At 39.9% G+C, this 15,407-nt stretch overlaps 1 protein-coding gene across 1 annotated transcript in view; it reads right to left on the bottom strand.

The window, feature by feature from the left end:
* Positions 1-14,298, bottom strand: part of ZNF644 (zinc finger protein 644) — a 98,624-nt gene extending 84,326 nt beyond the window's left edge. The window contains 1 exon segment of the mRNA XM_084873463.1: positions 13,971-14,298. The gene's annotated coding sequence lies outside the window, so the exon portion shown is untranslated.
* Between the last annotated feature and the right edge of the window lie 1,109 nt (positions 14,299-15,407).

Below are 15,407 nucleotides of genomic sequence, written 5' to 3'. Positions count from 1 at the left end.
GTTATACATTTCTAAATAGTATGAAATTTAAGTTTGAATTCTAGTAGGACACAGAGGTTTTTGTTTTTTAATCCTCACCAAAATATATGTTTATTGATTTTTGAGAGAGAGAGAGGGAGGGGGAGGGAGGGAATGGGAATAAGGGAGAGAAGGGGAGAGAAAAACATTGATGTGAGAAAAAAACATGATCAGCTGTCTCCCCACACACCCCAACAATGCAGGTAGACTCATTTTGGCTTTTACATCTAGTTTTACTATACTGTAGTAAAAAAAAATACTGTTTTTCTTACTTAAAATTTCAAATTCTCATTGAAGCCCAAGACAGTTTCAAAAGAATTCATAGGAATTTGAGTATTCTCTATTGGAAACCAAAGTATGACATATATCTATTAAAGTATACTGCTACTCAAAAATTTATAGCCTTAATTTTTATTTATTAAATTCTGAGAGGTGAAATTAAAGTCTAAAAAAAAAAAAAATACTGGTTTTACCAATATCTTTAAAGAAACTACTTCATATGTTTTTTTTTTAACTAATAAATCTTTGTTGTTCAGATTATTAGTTGTTCTTCCCCGCCCCCCCTCCCTACACACACACACACACACACACACACACACACACACACAGCTGCCATCCACCAGGTTCCTACCAAACCCTCTGCCCTTATCCCCACTCCACTGTCCTCAACCAGAGGTGTACAATTTTTGTCCAGTCTCTTCCTATACTCCCCACACCCCTTTCCTCTGAGAATTGTCAATCCACTCCCTTTCTATGCCACTGATCCTATTATATTCACCAGTTTATTCTGTTCATCAGATTTTTAATTCACTTGATTTTTAGATTCACTTGTTGACGTTTGTTGTCACTTTGTTTTTCATAGTTTTTGTCTTTACCTTTTTCTACTTCGTCCTCTTCTTAAATACCTTTCAGCATTTCATATAATACTGGTTTGGCAATGACGACTTCCTTTAGCTTTTTCTTATCTGAGAAGCTCTTTATCTGACCTTTAATTCTAAAGGGTATCTTTGCTAGGTAGATTAATCTTGGTTATAGGTTCTTGCTGTTCATCACTTTCAATATTTCTTGCCACTCCCTTCTGGCCTACATAGTTTCTGTTGAGAAATCAGTTGAAAGTCATATGAGTACTCCCTTATAGGTAACTGTTTTTCTCTTGCTGCTTTTAATATTCTCTGTCTTTTGCCCTTGTAATTTTAATTATGATGCGTCTTGGTGTGGTCCTCTTTGGATTCTTGTTTGGGGTTCTTTATGCTTCCTGGACTTGAAAGTCTATTTCTTTCACCAGGTAGGGTAAGTGTTCTACCATTATTTCTTCAAATAGGTTTTAAGTATCTTGCTTTCTCTCTTCTTCTGGCACCCCCATAAATCAGATGTTTGTTGGCTTGAAATTGTCCCAGAGGCTCCTTAAACTATCTTCATATTTTTTTTTTATTCTTTTTGCTTTTCTGGCTGGGTGTTTTTTGCTTCTTTGAATTTCAAATCTTTTGATTCTTGCAATCCTCTAGTCTACTGTTGGATCTCTGTATATTATTCATTTCCGTCAAGTGTATGCTTAATTTCTAGTTGATCCTTTTTCATATCATCGAGGGTCTCACTAATTTTTTTAGTGGTTTCTAGAAGATTCTTGAGTAACATTATAATCGTGGTTTTGACCTCTATATCCAGTATTTTGCTTTCATCCGTTTCTTTCATTTATCACCTGTTTCTTTATCTCCTCATTTTGGCTGCTTCCCTGTGTTGATAGCATGGCTTTTTGAGCTAGGTGTCTTATAGTGCCCTGTAGCCCAGCCTGTCTAATTACCTGAGGTGGACACTCTTGGTGCATCTCTTTGTGGGCTGTGTATACAGTTTTGTTGTACTTAAGCCTTGATTGTTGTTGGTATCACTGGGAGGAATTGACCTCCAGGCCAATTGGCTGTCATGATCAATTGTATATATCATGGGAGAACTTCTGTGCTGGAGACACCCTTATGGAGGAAGACTTGCTTCAGTGAGGCTTTGGCATTCACAGTCTTCCCCGAGAGTGTCTCTTATGGATATGACCACTGAGTACATTGGCTCTCTCTCCGACCTCTGAGTACATTGGCTCTTGGATCTCCAGAGAAAGGTCACCCAGTAGGAGCTAGAGAGATCTACAGATTCCTTCTTTTTGCTTGGAGTTTGGAGGTGCTCAGAGAGGCCCAACTGTGAAGCAATGCAAACTGCTGTCGAGCCTTGGATCTTTTTTGGAGGCTCTGGCGCTCTCTGACCCAACTGCAGTAAATTAGGTTTCAGATTGCAAAGGGCCAGGCCATTCAAATGCAAAAGGCTCTAAGCACAAATTGGGTGGGGCAGGGTCTCAGTGAATCTCCAGGGTGTGTCAAACAGCAATGGCTGACCATCAGCCCTGCCTGGAAGAGGTCCTGTCTCTGTGCCCCACAGCACTGTGCAGGAACAATTATCGCTGCAAGCACCTCAGAGAGAAAGCCACCCTCACGTTCCACCAGATGCCAGACAGTCCAATTTCTCCCCATATGAGTTTGGTCCCCGGAGTCCTGCCCGGAGCTGGAGTTCAGAGCAGCCAGGAGCTTGTGTCTCCCTCCCAATTGAAAAAGACAACAGCGTACTCACTTGCCAGCCCTTCACCTCTGTACCTCTGCACTTTACTTCCACTCCGAGTCTCAGTGTGCTTTTCTCTTTCTTTCTAGTAGTAGAATTTCCACTTGGCTAGCCTTCCCGTGGTTCTGGATGACACCCGTTTTGTCTTTTAATTGTAGTTTTGAAGTGGTTGTGCAAGGTAATAAGTTCAGGTGTTTACCTATGCCGCCATTTTAGTTCCTCCTACTACCTTATATGTTTTAATGCTATTTGTTTGAATTTATCCCCGAAATGTTCAAGACTGATACTGTTTAGAGCAGTCCTTGTATTTTATTTAAAAAATGTTTTTCCACTCAAAAGTTTTGCCCTAGAAAGGTTGTATCCTTTTCTTGATGTCAATGAAACTTGCAAGTTTTAGTATTATTTTTGCCATTCCCGTATTTTCAATGTTCGTGTCATTCTGACCTAGATAAATCTCATAAAACCACACAGTAAGATTTTTAGTCCAATTTGAATAGGGGATGGAGGAAATTAATTCCAGTTAAATTAAGAAAAATCTATTGGAAAACTATAAGGTAGTCAAATTTGACAGGAAAGTTGAAGAGGGCATGAAAAATAAGATGAATGTACCAAGAGTAGGTTAGGCAAGCAATCCCACACTAAAGGACATCTACTTAGAATACCATTTGCATTACTGTTAATGGCACTGCCACCATTAAGACATTCAGCCACATAGCACAAGAATATTGGTTATCCCACGGCCACTGACAGTTATCTCTATCTTCTCCACCAGTGTGAGCTGTTTCAGCAGGATCAACATATTATAAATGGAAGTTAACTTGGTTTCCTAGTCCCTTTCAGTGCTCCCTCTCCTCATGCATGTAGAGATTTTCATTGCTTTTCAGATTGCAGAGAATCAACAGCATACACAGGTGGAATCCATCTATTTCCAAGAAGTATGTAGCACAAATAGGTATAAACAGGAGACTATTTATGAAAGAGGTTCAAGGCAGGGCTTTCAGGCAAGGTTCCTATTACAATATCACTAGTTCATCAGAATCAGGGAACAGTCGATAGTTCTGCTGTCATCCCTTCTCATCCGTACTGTCTATACAGAAACCCCAAATTTCAGATATGGATGAAATCTTTTTTCCCTGTGGTAATGAGACAATCTATTATAATATTTTGTTTTAGCTGATTTGCTTCAACAGGTAACTTAGATGAGTCAACCTATCTATTTTACCATGTTACCAAAAATTTCACTAACTTATTTACTAATTGAAACCTATTAACTGTGAGAATGTGCTAAAGGAAAGCCTGAGTGTCCAAAAAGGGAGTTGTAAGGGCTGAAAAAAAGCAAGAAAAAAGAGGAAGAGGAAGAAGTTAAAGAGAAGATGAGATAAGTTGAATCTAGTGCATTTTTCCTTCTTGTCTATAAAGCACTTAATCCCCTGTAGAGAATTCACTCCTTTTAAAGAAAAAAATGGAAATGGAAGATTTGTTTTTAAACTGTACAGTGTCTTTTTGTATAGTTAACACACTACAGGAAGTGTCTTTAGATAGCCCCGTCCTGGTGGTATTTTCAGTAGTCACATATGGGGACTGTAAATTGGCATGGAGATTTAAAGCAGGTTCTTCTTGGTGCACAGCACAAATTGGTTATTTATGGGGATGGTAGTTTATTCATCTTTAGTTGTCTCTAATGCAGCTTATATGAAATAACTGTCAATCTATTGAGTATCATTAATTGCAAAAAAAGTTGCAACTGTTTTATTGACATTATGAATATTTCTCTAAGTAGATATAATTTTTTTATTAAACAAAAAAAATATTTGTTTGAATGGATACTTACCTATAAACATAAATATATTAACTTATTCCTACCCCTTGAATATAATCAGAAATACTCAAATACCTTTTTAAGTAACCTGAAATGTCTAAAAGCTAACCTATATAATGCCTAGAAGCTAGTTTAATAAGTTTCCAAAAGGCATCTATAAAAGGAGGCAATCCAAGACCTCCTCTACCCACTTCTTGGCTATCTGCCTAGAGAATACTATAATAAAAGCAAGCCAGACCACCATATTATCTGTGGAAGCAATTTCAATTTCTATATTCTAAATAATTTTTTTAGTCAAAAAGCTAACCTCTAAAGGGTTACTATTCATGAAATCTAAGAAACATCTTTCTAAACTTGACATAACCACCCTGGAAAAAAACAGAAGGATCATAGTACCAACAACCTATCATCTGACTTACATCCAAATTCACACAACAATGTCAAACAAGGACAGAAGAGAGATTAGAATTCTCAATACCCTTACAAAGAACAAAATATGCCATAAGCAAGTTCAAAAATAAGCCATTATTTATAGTGATAGAAGTCAGAATAGTGTTTTTTCTGTAAGGGGGAATTAACAGAAGGGGCAAGAGGCACATTTTTTTTGTGCACAAAATGTTATATATCTTCATGGGGATAGAAGTTATCTGATATATTTGTATCAGTGGTTCCCAGCCCTTTTTTTTTTTTTTTTTTTTTTTTTGCCATGCCCCACCTAAGCATTTCTAAAATTTTGATGCCCCTTGTGACATATAAGATTGAGTGAATATTAAATGTTAAGTTGTACAGAACTTTCTATATCTGCACTGTTCAATACATTGTATGTGACTATTAAACATTTGAGGTATAGCTAGTTTAAATTCAGATATGTCATAAACACACACTTGATTCTGAATACTTTGTGTAGGGGGGAGAAATAGTAAAATATCTCAATCATGATAACATTGAAATGTTTTGAATATACTGGGTTAAATAAAATGCAATAGGATTAATTTTACTTGTTTCTTTTTACTTTTTAATGTGGCTACAGAAAATTTTAAACCATATTTGTAACATACAGTATTTCTTTTGGGTAGTGCTGACCTATACAATTATAAATGTCAAACAAATTACCATTTAGTGTATGTCATCCACCTGAGAGTGTAAAAACCAAATAAAGCTTTTTTCTTTTAACAAATTAAAGTATATTAGAAATTACTAATAATAACTAAACAGGATTTAAGTGCTTATATAATTTTAATAACATTTTTAAAGATTTTTTTTACAGGAAAGGTTTAAAGCATTTCAAAGCATGAAAAGAAACTTTTGTTTTAATATAGCTATAAATTGAAATTGTCATCTACATTTTAAATATATCAAAATTTAAGTTAAAAATGTTACACCAGAAGGATAGTCATTCAACCAATAGCATTTCTAATCCCAGAATATTAGTTCTGATAAAGCTAGATTATTTTTCATCCTAGTCACTTAGTAAAAAAAAAAGAAAGGCAGCTTCCATTTTGACCAATATCACTGTACCGAAGTCTAGCAGCCAAGACAAAGAGCCTTTATTCGGTGGTATGAATAAACAATGTGGGCAATAAGACACCACTTGAAATGAGAATAGGCAAAAAATAAATTTAAAAAAAATGCTTTTATAATGTTAAGTTTTAAAAGTAGATGAAATTCACAAATTGCATTAATCAAGTTAAAAGAGTGATTTTCAAAAGGTGTGCAGCAAAAGTGGGCTGAATGAATTTTTAAAACATGCTATAACTGACTATTTAGTTAGGGGCACTAAGTAGATTAAAACCAAAAATAAAGACAACAGCCATTACAACAATAGCTATCTAGTATGAATGATTCAAAATTACTTTTTATTTTTTGTTAGATAGGCAAAAAAAAAAATGTGTGTGGCAGAGTTTTAGTAATCAGTTTGTGTGTGTCATTAGATGAAAAAGGTTGAAGATAGCTGGGTTTAAGGATAGACATATAGAGAGAAAGGACAAGAAGACAGAATAAAGATCCCATCTGTAAAATCAAGACACACTTAGATTCAAACTTGACTGCTCTATTACTTATTATCTTTGTGACCTAAGTCTGAATTTGTTTTCTTGCATGTAAAATGGAAATATATATACATCACAGTATTACCAAAAGGAACACAATAGATAATTAATGTCATTCTTATCTCCTCCTTTCCCTTTAATACTAATGATTATATGGTGGTACCCCTCCTTCATTTTCCAAACTGCTGAAAATACTTTTTAAGCATATATGAAACTTCTATCATTTCATATTCATATCATGTGAACTTTAAATTACTTTTACTAGTACAATTATCTTTTTTATAACTTACAATTTGTGATGGTGGTGGGGGGAGGTAGACATAAGAAAATTAAAGAGGAAAAGTTTAAGACCATACTTGCGGTAGCCCAGATATATACAAAGTATGGAGAGGAAAATTGCAAAAGATAATGCTGTCTGGGAAAATTCCCCAATTCAGACTAAGCAATGAAAAGAATAGCATGCCTTAACCCTGGCTGGTATGCTAAATGGTTAGAGCATTGGCCATGGGCCGAAGGGTCAAGGACATGTACCTGGTAGTGGTCTGCTCCCCAGTGCCAGTCGGAATGCGTACAAGAGGCAAACAATCAATCGATGTGTCACTCTCAAATCAATGTCTGTCTCTCTCTCTTCCCCCACCCCATTCTCTTTCTCTCTTCCCCACTCCTTCCCTTTCACTCTCTCTAAAAATTAATTGGAAAAAATATCCTTGGGGGAGGATTAATAAAATAAGAAAAAATAGCATGCCTCTCCTCAACCTAACTACTGTTGAGGCTACTCTTCACTCTCACCCAGATGTACATTACATACAAATACACATAGCTATACAACCCTAGTCCCTCTACTAATGGTCACCACCATACTCGTGGTCAAAAATTTAAAGGATGAAGAAATTCAGGATGTTGTAACAAAAGACAAACCAACACAATGGTTGGGAAATAATTTCACTAAAATGTACTCATTCCAAATGCATTTTATTCATCAGCTGATGGTCAGAAATGGTATGTTTTCCTGAAGAACTGAACAGCTAAAACTGGAGAAGCCATACTGTGATACCTACCTCTGATTTCCTTTTTAACAACCTTGCCTTTGTAAATAGGAGTCTAAAAATGAAACATTAGCAAAGTCATATAAATCCAAATCACTCAGGTAAAAACTTCAAGTTACAGTAGAAAAAGTAATTAAACAAAGATAATGATAACTATTTTTATTCTAAAAAAATACCAGAAAACTAAGTATTTTATATAAATTACTAGCCCTGTGCACGAATTCGTGCACCAGTGGGGTCCTTGGACCTGAAACCGGCTCTCCGACATCCCCCAAGGACCCCACAGATGCACAAATGGAACCAGGGAGAGACATGGGAGATTGGCCAGCCAGGGAGGGATTGCGGGAGGGCTCCAGGGTGTGTCCAGCCCTTCTTGCTCAGTCCCAATCAGCTGGACCCCAGCAGCAAGCTAACCTACTGGTCAGAGCATCTGCCCCCTGCTGGTTAGTGCATGTCATCGCAAGTGGTTGAGCAGACTTAGCATGTAATGTTTTGATTGGCTGAATGGTCAACCAGACACTTAGCATATTAGACTTTTATTATATAGGAGGATGCACATGGTATTATCATTAAATCCACTTGCCTAGTGTTCACACAGCTAGATTTTAACCCCACCAATTTTACTTCAAGGCTTACACTTTTAAAGCTTATCTCATCCTATATAATTAAAGCCTAATATACTAAGTGCCCAGCCATTCAACCAATCAAAGCATAATATGCTAATGATATCCTACAACCACTTGCTATGACCAGTCATTATGATGTGCACTGACCACCAGGGGCAGACACTCTGACTGGTAGGTTAGCTTTGCTCTTGGGTTTCGGTTGATCGGGATTGAGTGAGAAAGGCCAGACACACCCTGGAGCACTTCTCTGCAGTCCCTCCCTGACTGGTCAACCTCCCACATCTTTTCCCATCCCCTACTGTGCACTAGTGGGGTCCCTCAGCCTGGCCTGTGCCCTCTCACAATTCGGGACCCCTTGGGGAATGTCGGAGAGCCGGTTCCGGCCCGGATTCCACAGACCAGGCTAAGGGACCCCACTGGGGCACAAATTCATGCACCAGGCCTCTAGTTTATACATAATTATAAATGCAACTATGACTTTCTATACACACACACACACACACACACACACACACACGTGTTGGTGTGTTGGGGTGTGTGTGTATTATTGGTAAGTAGATAGTAAGCAACAGGCAATTAATTCCAACTTTGGCAAGGCTTTTATCCACCTTCACAAACCATTTAACAATTAGCAATCACTCCTTCCCAATAAATGGTGTTTTGAAAGCACTAGTTATACTTAACATCTCCCTTAAGAAACTGATGAAAAACATATGCATTAGGCTTTTGAGTAAAAGAATGAACAACATGAAAGGATAAAAATGTTAATCATGCCCGGCCAGTGTTGCTCAATGGTTGAGCATCCACCCATGAACTAGAATGTCAAGGTCCGATATGGGATGGGCTGCAGGTTCAATCCCCAGTAGGGGACATGTAGGAGGCAGCCAATCACTGATTCTCTCTCATCAATGTTTCTCTCTCCCCGCCTTCTTCCTTTTTCTCTGAAATCAATAAAAAAAAAAAAGTTAATCATTTAAAAGTTTGATAATTAATGAAACAGGCAAATATGCTTTGTAAACTATAAATTACTTTAATCCTAATACTTTATTCATTTTTTATTCTAAATTAACCTGTTTGGCTCAAAACCTTTAAGTTTCTGGACTTTGTACAAAAAGTCTTAGAAGCTGTATTTTCAACTTCAATGAATGACATACATATACATAGTAAAAGGCAATACCTAAAATCTGTATTTCTCTTACCAACTTCAATTGCACCACAATCTAGACTAACAGACTTAAATTTCAAAGAACAAATAACATCTGTACTTTTCACAAAGTTACTTCCAAGATCTCATTTCCAAGAATCTCAAGTGAAATGGGAAAGCTACAGCTTGTAGACACAGAGTAGAACAAAAATTGGTAGAGGAAGAGTGGAAATCCCATGGAAACACTAACCTTAATTCAATCTCATTTTCCCCCATTCAAGAGAGGTTTGCACTGCTGCTGCTTCTGCCCTGACATGCTCCCTCCCTCCTGAAAATCTCTGCTTTTCTCTTCTTGGAAAGTTATCTTACATGACTCTTGTTTTTCTAGCTAATTGTCAAAGGATGTCCCAAATAATGCTAATTCCCCATAATCACATTAAGAGTTCCGGTAAATTCAAAGAAGACAGCAACTCACAGTTCAACTTTAGCAGATCTAAGAAAAAAAATTAAACATTAGAGTAACTGAGTCTCTTGAGATGAAAACTTTTTCATAAAGACACCATCTCTTGAATTAAATTTTATGTTCTAACTTCTAGGTCTCAAATGATCTTATGTATTTTTTTAAATTATGACAGGAAAGAGAAATATTTTAGTCAACCAGCAGGGTGAGCCAATGCTAGAATCAGTTTGAGTCTTCACAGTTCTCTCAAAATTCAATGGTATAAATGGTTTGCACTTTAAAAACTAAGTCATATCTCTTTAAATAAGTTTTTAAGGTATTGTCAAAAAAGTTCTCATTAATATAGTACCTAATTAACAAGTAATCTCAAACATACTTTAATAAACCTGAATTAAAAGACACAGTATACGCCTAGAACTGCTTCAGTCAGTGCTACATCTCATTCATTGTGTGCAATATTTACAGATCCTCCACCTACAAAACAGACATTCTCGTCCTGGCTGCCTGGGTCAGTTGGTTGGAGTATAGTCCCATACACTAAAAAGTTGTGGGCTTGATTCCCAGTCAAGGCACAGACCTAGGATGTGAGTTTGATCTCTAGTTGGGTTTGTGCAGGAGGCAGGCAATTCATGTTTCTCTATCACACTGATGTTTCTTTATCTCTCTCTCCCTCTCTCTCCCTTACTTAAAAAAAAGGGGGAGGAGGGTTTACTCCTAAAATTAGCGTTTTATAAAATTAGGATTGGATAATTCAACATACCAATTCCTGAATTTGGTGCAAACTACCGTTGCTTTAAGATATGCCTGCAAACCAGTTATGAGAAAAACATTCCTACAAGACTAAGACCCACTCTTTTCCTTTGTAATCACAATCTGAGAATCTAAATAAGTAACCCTAAATGCTAATAATGCATTTGGAATGAGAGAAAGGTGAACTTGATGTTTTCTGACAATCTCTTTCTCTAAATTGCAGGTATCATCCAATCACTTCTGGTGGATTCTTTTCTCCTCCTGCTACCTGTCTCAATTCAACCACAACCAAAACTCTCCCTCTTATAACTTGAATGACCAATTAAACTTGCAAAATATGTAAGGTTTGCAGGTGATGGACACATTTTATAAGTAATCTGGCAGTATTGCTAATTATCACAAGACCACTGTGTAATTAAATCCACTCACTTACATAGTGGTGAAAATTTAAAAATAGCTTATCTACTTTCTTAGGAAAGTCAATAATTTAAATGTACCTTAAATGACCCATAAAAGCTTTAAAATCTCAAGATGATTTAACTGTTTTTGCTAAATTTGATATCCAAAAAAGTAAAAGATAATAGTGATATTTCACCATAAATGATTTTACTACTTGTTTTAATTTGTCAGATCTTACAGAAATACTATTCAGTAGTAGTAATTAGTCTTAAGTTGTTTTTAAATAGGGCCAAAGTAGCAAGTCCATTACACAACTGCAACCCTATTACAAAATGAAAGGCACTAGCTCCATTGTTTTCAGCATTCATCTCATTTCTTAGGTAATAACTGGTAGTAATAACAGTTATCTCAAACTTTTCAAAAAGTCTATCAAGCTACCTGTTTTTCTGTTTGTTTTTTAAATATATTTTTTTACTGATTTCAGAGAGGAAGGAAGATGGAGAGATAGAAACATCAATGTTGAGAATCACTGACCGGCTGCCTCCAGCACATCCCCAACTGGGGATCGAGCCCACAACCCGGACACTTACCCTTGACCAGAATCGAACCTGGGACCCTTCAGTCTACAGGCCGATGCTCTAACCACTGAGCAAAACCAGCTAAAGCTATTTTTTAATTGATGGATCATAACTGCTTTTTGAAAACCCCCAAATTAAAGCACAATATTGCTCTGAAACTATTTGAAATGTCTGTTATTTTGTATTAAATTGGTTTTAATGAAAATCACTTTAAAACCTAAGTCATCATATCTCATTAAATAAGAGATTAAGTTATTGTCACAGTTCTCATGAATATTACAGTATCTAACACATATTCTCAAACATACGCCCTTATTTTAACCAGTTAGTTGTACAGTAGCCTTCTAGTACCAGAGAACATGAGCAATGAAAAGAGCAATGGGGAAGAAGCAGAGAGAGAATATTTCATTATGCCACTAACTTAATCATACCTGGCCCTTAATATAGCAAAAAAGATGAGACTAGTGTTCCTTGAGATCCCTTCCATTCTAAAACTACGATTCAGTAATATACTTGTCAATGTTAATGTAAGTCCTGTTCTGTTAGGAAAAAAGCTAAAAGGGGGAAAATCTGGGACACACACACACACACACACACACACACGAAAATGAAAGTATTAGGAAAAGGTGAAAAGTCCAAATTTTAATTTGAACAGAGATCTCAAGTTAGTGATCGCAATGTGTTTAAGCATCCTCTAAAATCATTTTAAATTTGTTAATGTGATCTGGCCAAGACAAAACATTAGTCGTTTCCAAATTTCGTACTTCAAATATTAGTTAATATCCATACACAGTCATAAATGCAGTGTAACTTTAAAACATGTTAGAAATTATAAATTTTACAATACTATGACTTTAACAGCAATATACATATCATTTTACTAATATTAGTCAAGCCTTCCTACTTCACCTATTAAAATGTCTAAATTATAACTTTACAAAAACTAATTTTTTTCTTACCAAACCTACTAATGCAATATCGCAGCCATCAAGTTCCCTGGATACTTACACATGGCACTGAAGGCAAACAGCCAGATTCCTTTTTGGGCAATATGAGTTGTCTATTTTTTGAAATGTTTTCCTTCTTGTAGGACATTAATAAGAAAAAAAATTTTTAAGTAAAAGTAACTAAACCACTGCAGAGAGGCAATATCCCATTAAAGCAACTCTAACCTATCATCAAGATGCAACAAGACTGGCATTAGTCAGGAGTGGCCAGAAGAGATGTTGTTTTGGTACTTCTGCTGAAATGATTCATTTGTATACAAGAGAGGACGATCATTCAAGCCCCCCACTGCGTTTCCCCCTTGTTGAGTACTTCTTAATTACAATACTTCCTAATCATGACATAAAACTTGAAATCCAACCATCAGTTTTATGCCAGCTAAATGTATGCCACGACTACTTATAAAACAGTTCGAGAAAAGTTTTCTACCAATGTTGCTACCCCATGGGGATGGATCCCGGCACGAGAGTCGACTGCGGAAGTCTCGTGAACCAGAAACCTTTTAAGCTCCAACCAACCAAGTTTCCAATTCCTGGGAAGGGTCTGGGGCAACTCATCCTCGGGTTCCGGGGAGAAGCGGAGAGCACACCTGCTTTCCTCGGGCAGAGGTTAAAGCTCCCAGGGCCACAAAGCCAGGGAGGCAGACCTGAAGAAGCAAAAAGCTTTAGCTGACACCCCCGGACCCCCTGGCCACCCAGACACTCGGAGCGGTTTTACCTCTTGCAGCAACTTCCCGGGCACCTAGAGGCATAGCATCCCGCAGCGCCGCGGGGAGAAGGAGAGGGAGAAGCGGTCCGGCCCCACGTGAGGGGAGGGATGCGGACAGTTATAGTGGCAGAGCCGGCGCTGCGGGATGAGCGCGAGCAGCCCGCACGGAGGGGGGCTGGTCCCGCTCCCGGACGCCCCGTTACTCAGTGCGAGGCAATGGCGCCCGCCGGGCTCCCCAAAGCCGCCGGGGCCCAGGCCAGGTCTCGGCCCCTTCCCCCGGCTGCTCACTGGCTGCTCGGCTGCATGTGACTATAAACAAAACCCCCCAAGTCTAAGCGCTCAGCTCAGCCCCTTTGTGTCCGGCTCCCGGATCCGCCGCCGCCGCCGCCGCCGCCGCGGAGGAAAAGGTCCTCCCCCCGCCGCGCTGCCTCCGCCGGGTCCCGCCCCGCGGCGGCGGCCGCCGCTCACCTCAGGCTCCGCAGCCCCCCGGGGCCGCCGCCGCCGCCTCCCCGAACCCGGGGCCCGGGCTCCTTGTGCAGCAGCACCAGCTCCGCCTCCTCCGCCGCCGCCGCCATCTTAGCCTGTGCGGCAAAATGCGTCCTTTTGGATGGTGGGGACCCAGCCTAGGGCGTCAGCTCCCCGGCCCGAGCGCCCGGGGCCGCGTGTCCCCCAACTTCTTCCGCCACCCTCCGGCCCGCCGCCGCCACAGCCCCGAGGCCCAGGCCCGTTCCGGCCCCCGAGAATCCGACCCCAGAAGCCCTAGAAACTCACAGTTTGGTGCCGTGTGCGTCAAACCGGGGCGACGTTGGGAGCGCGCGGCGTCCCCGCGTCACGCGCCGCTCTGCACGCTCCGCGGCGGCTCCGAGGCCCCCTCCGCTCCCCGCTTCTCGCCTCCGGCCGCGGGGCCCACAGCGCAGGCGCGCGGCTTTCCCGCCTCTCCCGCGCTGCGGGCCGCGGGGGCGGCGGCGCGGCGCCCTCGGGCGGCTTCGAGCCGAGGGGGGTGGGGAGGGAGCGGAAAGGGGGGCCGCGGGGCCAATTAGGGACGCGGGGCCGCGGCCACAGCGCACCTCCGCCGTCGGGTGCCAGAAACCAAACAAGGTCACCTCCCCCAGCGCTGACCTAATCACTCTCAAGGAGGTTCCCGCCCCAAAGTAGGCACGCTCCAAATATGGTGGTGCCCAACTCCGCAAGACCCAAATACTTGGGCGAGCCTAGGCCCTTTAAGGTGGAACAGGCCCGTGTTTGGTTTCCACCATTGCCGGCCTGCCGAGAGGCCTTTTCTTTTTCTCCCCCCACTCTTGAGGAAAGCTGCTGAAGAACTCAAGTTTGCCGGTTAACAGTTTGTAGGGTGATGGCACCGGAAGGTTTTGGACTCTGAAGGGGACCGACCGGTCATGGGGAGGTGATGGCCAGGCAAAAGCATCCAAAGTGGCAAACTTGCCCTGAAAGGTGCTCTGGGTCAGGCCCATCGACTCCGTGAGGATACTTTCTCCCTGCAGTTCTGAATGTCCCATGGTCTCCAAATTAAAGTTGCTGTGAAGCACCTGGGATGCTGGTTAACCCTTCAAAGAATCAGCAAGTCCCAAGAGAGTTCTGGGAAGCTTCCTTTTCACTCCAGGAGTCTGAGGGCAGAGCTTCACACTGTTAAAGGCTGTTGATTGTCTTTGCTTTTGAATGGAACAAACAGAAGTTGCTAACATGGTTGACATGCACTGAAAGTTCCCTAGAAATCTAGTCCTGCCTTAATAAATTAGTTGGTTTTTCTGAATCTGTTCTCTCATTAAAAAAAAAAAAAAGTTTTTATTAGTTTAGCAACAGCCATGAACTGTGTTCCTCCAAATCCTCAAGATGTTATTGGTGTTCAGAGGAATGTACCATAAAATTGCACTTATTTGAGAAGAATGAGAAACATTCTCTTTTCTATAGGATGGTCTCTTCATCATTATCAACAGAAATAGATTCCAAACAACAGATGTGTATGCTTGTTGAGTTAGTTAATAATAATAGCTAACACTTTTGGGTGCTTACTATGTACCAAACAGTGCTTAAGTCATTTAATTTCATTACAACCTAATGAGGCAAAGAGAGGTAAGGTAATTTTCACCAAGTCACATAGCTGTTTGAGCTCTTTGAAAATGCACAGTCTCTTTCTTCATTTACACAAATGAGTAAAGAATAAAATACAAATGTGTGTGTTTTTTCTAGCCA

This window comes from Pipistrellus hanaki (assembly GCF_964339955.1).
Source record: "Pipistrellus hanaki genome assembly, chromosome: 2".
Taxonomy (NCBI): domain Eukaryota; kingdom Metazoa; phylum Chordata; class Mammalia; order Chiroptera; family Vespertilionidae; genus Pipistrellus; species Pipistrellus hanaki.
Note: the sequence above shows the minus strand (reverse complement) of the source record. Positions and strands in the feature narration are given on the sequence as shown.